Source organism: Suricata suricatta, chromosome 5 (assembly GCF_006229205.1).
Source record: "Suricata suricatta isolate VVHF042 chromosome 5, meerkat_22Aug2017_6uvM2_HiC, whole genome shotgun sequence".
NCBI lineage: Eukaryota > Metazoa > Chordata > Mammalia > Carnivora > Herpestidae > Suricata > Suricata suricatta.
Window position 1 is genome coordinate 18,036,521 of NC_043704.1, and position 9,419 is coordinate 18,045,939.

Below are 9,419 nucleotides of genomic sequence, written 5' to 3' on the forward strand. Positions count from 1 at the left end.
AGCAAACTCATGTCCTCATAAATTTGAACAATAAAACATTTACTTTTCTAAACTGTGTATGTTAATGGTGACATTATTGATAAGGAGAGAGCGAGAGAGCAAGCATTTGGTGACTACGGCAACAGAGATGTTTCAAAAGAAATATGAACTCTTTTTTCCTTGAAGAAGTAAGATATTTTCCTTGACTGGTACTTAGGGATCCAAGTCTAGAAAAAGAACAGGATTTTTTTAAGGTTCATTATTTTAGACTTTCCTCTTTTTTTCAAATTATTTCCCAGTCACATCTCACAAAATAAAAGATTACATTTGAGGTTGCAGAAATAAAATACTATTAAAATTTTCCAGCATCTAGTTGACATAAACAACCATGACTGATTCCCATTTATATAAAATTTAAGCGATAGTAATGCTCAAAAACAGAATTTGGTTTTTTTCTTAGTATTTTTCTCTAAAGGATACAAGAAAAGTGAATATTCTTCTTACAAAGGTTTATTGTAGAAAGTCACTTCAGGTGTGAGTCATTACATAATGATTCAGACTAACTTCTAAGTCAGTAGTTTTAAATAAACTATTTTCACTGCAAAGATTCTTAGGTAATCTATGGCTATAACTATGACTTAGATATTGACTTAGATATTCTAAGGTTATAGGTGAAATTATATCTAAATCAGATGTATATTTGTTTGGTATAATTTTATGGTTCAATACACAATATTCACATATGAAGTCTTTGAAAATGATGGTAAGTGTGGTATGCTTTCAGCCATCAACCTATAACAGGAGATCTTATTGTGGGCCCAGAGGGGAGATGAGCACACTGAAATTTGTCACTTTAAAATGATGTCAGTGGCACTCGAGAGTCTAAATAGGACAAAGGAATAAAATTCAAATAAAAAGGAGTCAGAGACAGGACAAATTACTCCACTGATATACAATAAGGCATCAAATCTGTGTGTGTGTGTGTGTGTGTGTATGTATGTGTGTGTGTGTGAATAAAATCCAGAGTTAATGAACACATCCAAGTGCGTTCTGGCATCAGTGAATGCAGAGGTCAGATGAGGGAAGTAGCTGTTGTTGCAAATAATTTGGTGGGATTATGATGATGTTTTTAAATGTCTGAACTTTTGGGGTGACTGGGTGGCTCAGTCGGTTAAGCGTCTGACTTCAGCTCAGGTCATGATCTCACAGTTCATGGGTTCAAGTGCCACATTGCGCTCTGGGCTGACAGCTCAGAGCCTGGAGCCTGCTTCAAATTCTGTGTCTCCCTCTCTCTCTCTGCCCCTCCCTCACTCACTCTCTATCTCTCTCAAAATAAAATAAAGACATAAAGAAATTTAAAAAAATAAATGTCTGAGCTTTTGAATGTGTAAACCACTAAATTCATTAGAATATTTAGCTGATACAAAACACCTATTTCCTACTAATTGTAGATGAACTAAATTTTAAGACATATAAGTGTAAATCATCGAACACACATAGGCACAGTCACAGAGATAATTTGCCCTCTAAGTATAGTTTCTGCCTGCATGGAAGTAAGAACCAAGTTTTGTCTTCAATTCTCTTTTCCAACCAAATTAAAGCAGAAACACAGCGCTATTTGCTATTATGATAGCTTTTGCATAACGTTCTGTTCCATTAGGGGGAACAAACGCAAAACATTTAATACAAACATAGTATACCATTCTCTCCATCAGGTTGAAGACTGTGTCTTGGTGTGTATATTATTTTCCTCTGGTCTTCTTTGTAAGATGGTTTACTTTCCCCTCCTCCTTCATCCATGTTGTCTCAAATGGTATGACCTCAGCCTTTTTTATAGCTGTGTAATGTTCCACTAAAATATCTATACCACATCTTTATCCATTTGTCTATCGATGGACACTTAATTTGGCTCCGTATCTTGGCTATTGAAAACAATGCTGTAATAAACATAAGGGTATTTATGTTTTCAAATTAGTGTTTTCATTTACTTTGAATAAATACCCAGTGATGGATCATATCGTACTTCTGTTTTATTATTTTTTTTAATTTAAATCAAATTTAAGTAATATATAGTGTAATAATAGTTTCATGAGTACAATTTAGTGACTTATCACTTATTTATTCTAAGTGCTCTCCTTAATGCCCATCATCCATTTGGCTCATCCTCTAACCCAACACTCCACCAGCACTCAGTTTGTTCTCTATATTTAAAAGTCTCTTATGGTTTGTCTCTCTCTCTGTTTTTATCTTATTTTTGCTTCCCTTCCTCTATGTTTACCTATTTCTTAAATTCCATATAGGAGTGAAACCATATGATATTTGTCTTTCTCTGAATTATTTGTCTTAGCCTAATACACTCTAGTTCCATCCACTTTGTTGCAAATGGCAATATTTCATTCTTTTTGATCATCAAGTAACATTCCATTGTATATATATATCACACCTTCTTTATCCATTCATTAGTCGATGGGCTTTTGTTTACTTTCCATAATTTGATAATTGTTTATAGCATTGCTATTAATATTGAGGCACATGTGCCTCTTCAAATCAGCACTTTTGTATCCTTTGGATAAATTTTAATTCAATTGCTGTTATAAGGTAGCTCTATTTTTAATTTTTTGAGGAAACTTCCACACTATTTTCTAGAAGGGCTGTACCAGTTTGCATTTCCACCAGCAATACAAAAGGTTCCCCTTTCCCAACATTCTTACCAACATTTGTTGTTTCTTGAGTTTTTAATTTTAGCCATTCTTACAGGTATGAGGTGGTATCTCATTGTGGTTTTGATTTGTATTTCCCTGATGAGCAATGTTGAGCATATTTTCAAGTGTCTGTTAGCCATCTGGATGTCATCTTTGGAAATGTGTCTATTCATGGCTTTTGCCCATTTCTTCACCGAATTTTTTGGGGAGGTGTTGAGTTTGATAAGTTCTTTATAGCTTTTGGATGCTAACCCTTTATCTGATATGTCATCTGCAAATATCTTCTCTCATTCTGTTAGTTGCCTTTTCATTTTTCTGATTGTTTCCTTTGCTGTGCAGAAGCTTGTTATCTTGATGAGGTCCCAATACTTCATTTTTGCTTTTGTTTCCCTTTCCTCCAGAGACATGTCAAGTACGAAATTGCTGTGGCCAAGGTCAAAGAGGTTGTTGCCTCTAGGATCAGGTATTTCTTTCCTTTTTTTTTCCTTAGGAGCCTCGATATGGTTCTCCATAGTGCCAATACCAATTTACGTTCCCACCAACAGAGTATGAGGGTTCTTTTTTCTTTACATGAAGATTCCTTTTTTCCCACATCCTCACCTACACTTGTTCTTTATCTTTGATTTTAGCCATTCAGAGTGATGTAAGGTGATATCTCATTGTAATTTTGATTGGCATTTTATTGATGATTCGTGATGTTGAGCATCTTTCCATGTGTCTGTTGCCATCTGTATATGTTCTTTGGAAAAATGTCTATTCAGGTCCTGAGGTCCTCTGCCTATTTTATTTTTTTAAGTTTATTTATTTATTTTGAGAAAGGGAAAGATAGGGAGGGCAGAGAGAAGGGGAGACAGAGAATCTCAAGCAGGCTGTCAGGACAGAGCTGGATGTGAGACTCAATCCCATGAACTGTGAGATCATGACCTGAGCAGAGACCAAGAGTTGGATGCTTAACTGTCTGAGTCACCTAGGAGCCCCTCCTATACTATTTATATGTTTCATTTAGGGAAACTGAATTATCTTAAACTAAACTTTATTTTTAGCCTAGAGTTAAGGTTACAGAAAAATTGTGAAAGTAGTACAGAGAATTTCCATACACACCACATCCAATTTCCCCTATTATTAAAAAACTTACATTCATGTTACATTTATTAAAATCAAAGGCCCTTATCAATAGATTATTATTAATTATAATCAATAATTTATTTAGATTTATTCAGGATTTTTTCATCTAATTATTTTTTTCTCTTACAGATCAGGATATGACATTACATTTAACTTGTTAAGCCTCTATGGGTTCATCTTGGCTATGGCACAACCTTAGAATTTCCTTGTTTTTGATGACCTTGACACTTTTGAAGACTGCTTGTCAGAGGTTTTATAGTATACTCTTCTAATGAAATTTATCTGATGTTATTCTCTTGATTTGACTGGCTATGGATTTTTGGAAGGAAGACATAAGAGTTAAAATGTAATTTTTATTGCATCATATCAAAAAGAAGATCATCAACATAAGTTTATACTATAGATATTGACCTTAAATACCTGGATGAGGTTGTGTTTTCTAGGTTTCCCCACTACAAATTACTCTATTACCTCTTCCCATACTGCTCTGTTGGGAAGGACGTCATTATGTATAGCCCCCACTTAAGGAGTGAGGAGTTATAAGATTCCACTAACATTTGGAATTCTTGGAATAGGAGACAGATCTTTCCCCCACTAATTTATTTATTCAATAATTTGTTTGTGCCAGTATGGTCTTATTGGTATTTTTTATTTGAAATTTTGTTTTATAATCCAATACTACTTTCTTTGTTGTTCAAATTTAGAATCTGGTCACTGAGAGCTGTTTGCTGGCCTCTGTGAGCTTTGCCATACTCTTTTCAATATGAGTTTTTAACTCTGCTTTATTTTGTTTTAGCACTTTCTTACTTTCTCTCACTACAAGATGTTCCAACTTCACTTGTCTATTTACTGCCCAAGCTATAGTTCCTTTTATTTAGAGAATGGTATTAGAAACCAAGATCTAGTTGCTAGGAGTGTTTATTGCTAGTTAAGCAGTCTAACTTCTAGGCCCCCTCAGGTGACAGAGTAAAGAAATATATGTGTATACTAACCTATCTGTATATACATATTTATAAATATTTCTATATGTAGCATTTATATTTATAATATGCTATTCATGAAACCATAATGATATCTCCAACCCCAATGCATCACCACATGAATAAGAACAGCCTTTTCTTCTTGCATATCTTTAAAGTATCACTCAAGAGTGAGAAACCTAGCTCCCAACATCAGCAACTCATTTACTTAACTGTGCATACATATCCCTACGTAATTGCTAACCCATTTCTCCTGCAGGAGAAACAAATTTATTAGCTAAAGTACCTATGAGACCAATAGTATTCAGTGTTTCCAAAGATACTTAGCACATTTTCCTCCCGTAACCCTTTCAGTATTAGTACAAATGTATGACACATTTATGATGCAGTTAGATTTTTTTTGTCATAGTCATATTCTATCTTGAGATTCTCAGAACTAATACATGATTTTGAAAAATTTGCGTATATTAAAATTGACTTTTTGTTCTGCAAAGTTCTATGAATTTTGGACAAATGCATAATGTCATGTATCCACCGTTACGGTGTCATACTATATAGTTTTCTTGCCCTAAAACTATCCTTGCACCTCAACTATTCTTCCTTCCCCCCTATCAAATCTCTTGTTAACCTCTAGTATATTTTCTTTAAGACTATACAGAGAAGTTTTAGGTTCAGAGTAAAACTAAGAGACAAGTACAGGGATATTTCATATACCCCCTGTTGCCACACATGCATGGCTTTCCCCAGTATCAAGATTCCCCACCAGAGTGGTACAACACATTATCATCCAAAGTCCATAGTTTATCTTAGGGCTCACTGTTGGTGTCGTACATTCTATGGGTTTGGACAAATATATAATAATGTTTATCTACCATTGTAGTATAATACAGAGTATTTTCACTGCCATAAATATTTTGTGTGATCCATCTATTCAGCTCTCTCCCCCTTAACTCTTGGCAACCACCGATCTTTTCACTGTCTCCATAGTTTTGCTCCTTCTGGGATGTCATGCAGTTAGAATCACTGTCTTAGTATTATGTTTTAGCCTTTTCAGATTGGCTTCTTTAACTTAGGAATATGTATTTACGAGTCCTCCATATCAGGAGTGGAGAGGGGCTGAGTCAATTAATCATCCAACCTTGGCTCAGGTCATGACCTAGGGATTCATGAGTTTGAGCCCCACATCAGGCTCTGTGCTGACAGCTGAGAGTTTGGAACCTGGTTCAGATTTTGTGTCTCCCCCTCTCTCTGCTCCTATCCTGCTCTCTCAACAATAAATAAAAACATTAAAAATTTTTTAAAAAAGAGTCCTCCATATCTTTTAATGACTTGATAGCTTATTTCTTTTTAGCACTCTATTAGATTGTTTGTACCATAGTTTATTTATTGCATTTACACACTGTAGGACCTCTTGGTTGCTTCTAAGTTTTGGCAATTATTAATCAAACTGCTGTAAATATCTGTGTATAAGTTTTTGTGTAGACATGTTTTTAACTCATTTGTGCTATTACTGAGGAGTATAAATGCTGGATCATATGGTAAAAGTAGGTTTAGTTTTGGACAAAGCATCTTCCAGAGTGGCTGTACCATTCCCACTAGCAGTGAACATAAGTTCGTATTCCTTTATCTCTTCTCCAGCATTTACTTTTCTGTACTTTGACTATTCCAATATGTGTATAGCATCCCTGACCATTTTGTTTTGTGTTTTTTTGCGTGCTTGGAATACAATGTAATTGGAATCATACTAGATGCAGTCTTTTCAAACTGGCTTCTTTCACAACAATATGCATTTGAATTTCCTCCAGTTTTTTCAAGGCACAATAGCTTTTTTCTTTTTGTTGTCGAGTATTCGTCCAGTGCATAGATGGATTACAGGTTAGCTTTTCACCTATTGAAGGACATCCTTGTTCTTCTAGCTTTGGTGATTATAAATAAAGTTACTCTAAAAATTTTGAAATAGGAGTTTTTGTGGGAAAATATTAAAATTAGTTGGATAAATACCAAGAAGTATATTGCTGGATATTATGTTTGGTTTATGAGAACCTGTGAACTTATCTTCCAGGCAGATTGTACTATTTTCCATTCCCTGTGGCACAAAGTGACACTTCCTGTTGGTCTCCATCCTAATCAGCATCTTGCATTGTCAGGTTATTGAATTTTTGCAGTTTGTGATACATGAGTAGTGGTTCCTCGTTATTGTTTTAATTGCCATTCTTCATGACAAATGATATTGTACATCATTTCAAATTCTTATTTGACACCAATATATACTTTTAAATAAGGTATCTCTTTAGATCTTTTGACTACTTTTAATTGGAGTGTTTTCTTGTCACTGACTTTTAAAAAGTCATCATATATTTTAAATACAAACCCTTTATCCAGATTTATGTAATGTAAACATTTTCTCCCAGCCTATGGCTTGTTTCTTAATTATCTTAACTGCCTTTCACAGAGCTGATTTTGAATTGTAGTGACATCCTAGCTATTATTATTTTTTTATTTCATAGTATCTTTTTGGGTTGTATCTGAAATCTCATTGTATCCAAGGTTACCTACATTTCCTCCCATGTTTGTCACTTTTCATTTTACATTTAAGTATATGTTCCATTCTTTGAGATAATTTTTGTGAATAGTGTAAGATTTGTATTTAGGTTCATTTTTTATGCATATTGATATCTAATTGTTGCAAAACGATTTATTTTGAAGACTACTTTTTTTCCATTGAATTGCCTTTGTGCCTGTGTCAAAATCAGTTGACTTACTTTCAGAGGCCTATTTCTGGGCTTGCTGTTCTGCTTCACTAATTTCTGTGTCTATACTTTGATCAATACCACAGCATCTTAACACTCCAGCTTTAACCTGAGTCTATATGCTTAAAGTGAGTTTTGTGTAGACCATGGATAATTTTGTCTTTATCCACTATGACTATGTCTTCATTTGCTTTTAAAATATTTTTCATGTTTATTTATTTTTGAGAGACAGAGAGAGAACATGATCAGGGGAGGGGCAAAGAGAGGAAGACACAGAATTGGAAGCAGGCTGCAGGCTCTGACCTGTCAGCACATAGCCTGATGTGGAGCTCAAATCCATGAACCATGAGATCATAACCTGAACCGAAGTCAGACACTCAGCTGTTCAACGGGCCACCCAGTTACTCCTACCTTTATCTGCATTTAAAGAGATTACTGACACATATGGATTAGTATCTACTGTGTTTGTAGCTCTTTTCTTTTTGATGAATTTGTTTGTTGTTTCTTTTCCTACATCTTAATACCTTCTTAAGTTTTACTTGAATATTTTGTATGATTCTATTTGATTTCCTCCTTTCGAATGGCAATTATACTTCTTTTAAGCAATGTCTAGTGTTTCGCTCTAGAATATTTTTAACTATGTCCACCTTCAAATTAAACAATATAGCTTCATGTGTAGTGCAAGTATCTTACAACATAATATTACCAATTTTTAGTTCTTATAACATTGCTATCATTCATTTTGCAAACCGACATTAAACCCACCCAACACACTGTTATTATTGTTACTTTAAACACAGATATCTTTTAGATAAAGTAAGAATAAGCACAATTATCCAAAACCAGCCTTCTCAGCAAAAAACAAAACAAACAAGAAATAATAAACCAAACGAAACATTTATTTTATTTTTATTCATTCTCTGACTCTTCCATCTTTTATATAGATTTGAATTTCTGACTATATTTGTTTCTTATAATTATAATGAATTAGCACTAACTTAATGGCTTAAAACAACATGAATTTATTATCTTATATTCCTGGAAGTTAGAAGTCCCAAAGACAACTTATGAAGCTAAAATCAAGGTAAAGAAGAGTTGAATTTCTTCTAGAATCTCCCTATACAACTACTACAAGCTGTCTACATTTCTCATGTCTACAACACTCTAAACTTGTTTCCTTCATCACATGTTTTTCTCTCACTCTTGCTTCCCTTTTTTCCTTATAAAGACTCCTGTGATTTAGTCCAGAATGATGGACGGAATTAATCCAGAATAATCACCTCATTGAGAAATTCCTAATCCAACGTGCAAAGTAACTTTTGCATGTAAAATAACATGTCCTTTAGTGATTAAGACTAGACCTCTTTGAAGAACTATTGTTCTTTCTATCATTATCTTCTGGCTCCCATAGATTTATATATATCATTCATTAAAAATTTCAACCTCCCACCAAATTTCAACCAAACACAGCATCAACTTAAGGCTCAAATTTTCATCCAAATCTCATCAGCTCAAGGTCTGATATCTTTCATCTAAATCATTTAAGTCATGTGTGAATTAGACTGTAGGTATGATGTCAAATTGGTTTCCATACAACACCCAGTGCCTTCCCCATAAGTGCCCTCCCCCATCACCACCACCTCTTCCCCCCCCCTTCCCTTTCAACCCTCAGTTCATTTTCAGTAGTCAAGTCTCTCAAGTTTTGCATCCCTCTCTCTCCCCAACTCTCTTTCCCTCTTCCCCTCCCCCTGGTACTTCATTAGGTTTCTCCTGTTTTCCTGTTAGACCTATGAGTGCAAACATATGGTTTCTGTCCTTCTCTGCCTGACTTATTTCTCTTAGCATGACACCGTCAAGGTCCATCCACTTTCCTACAAATGGCC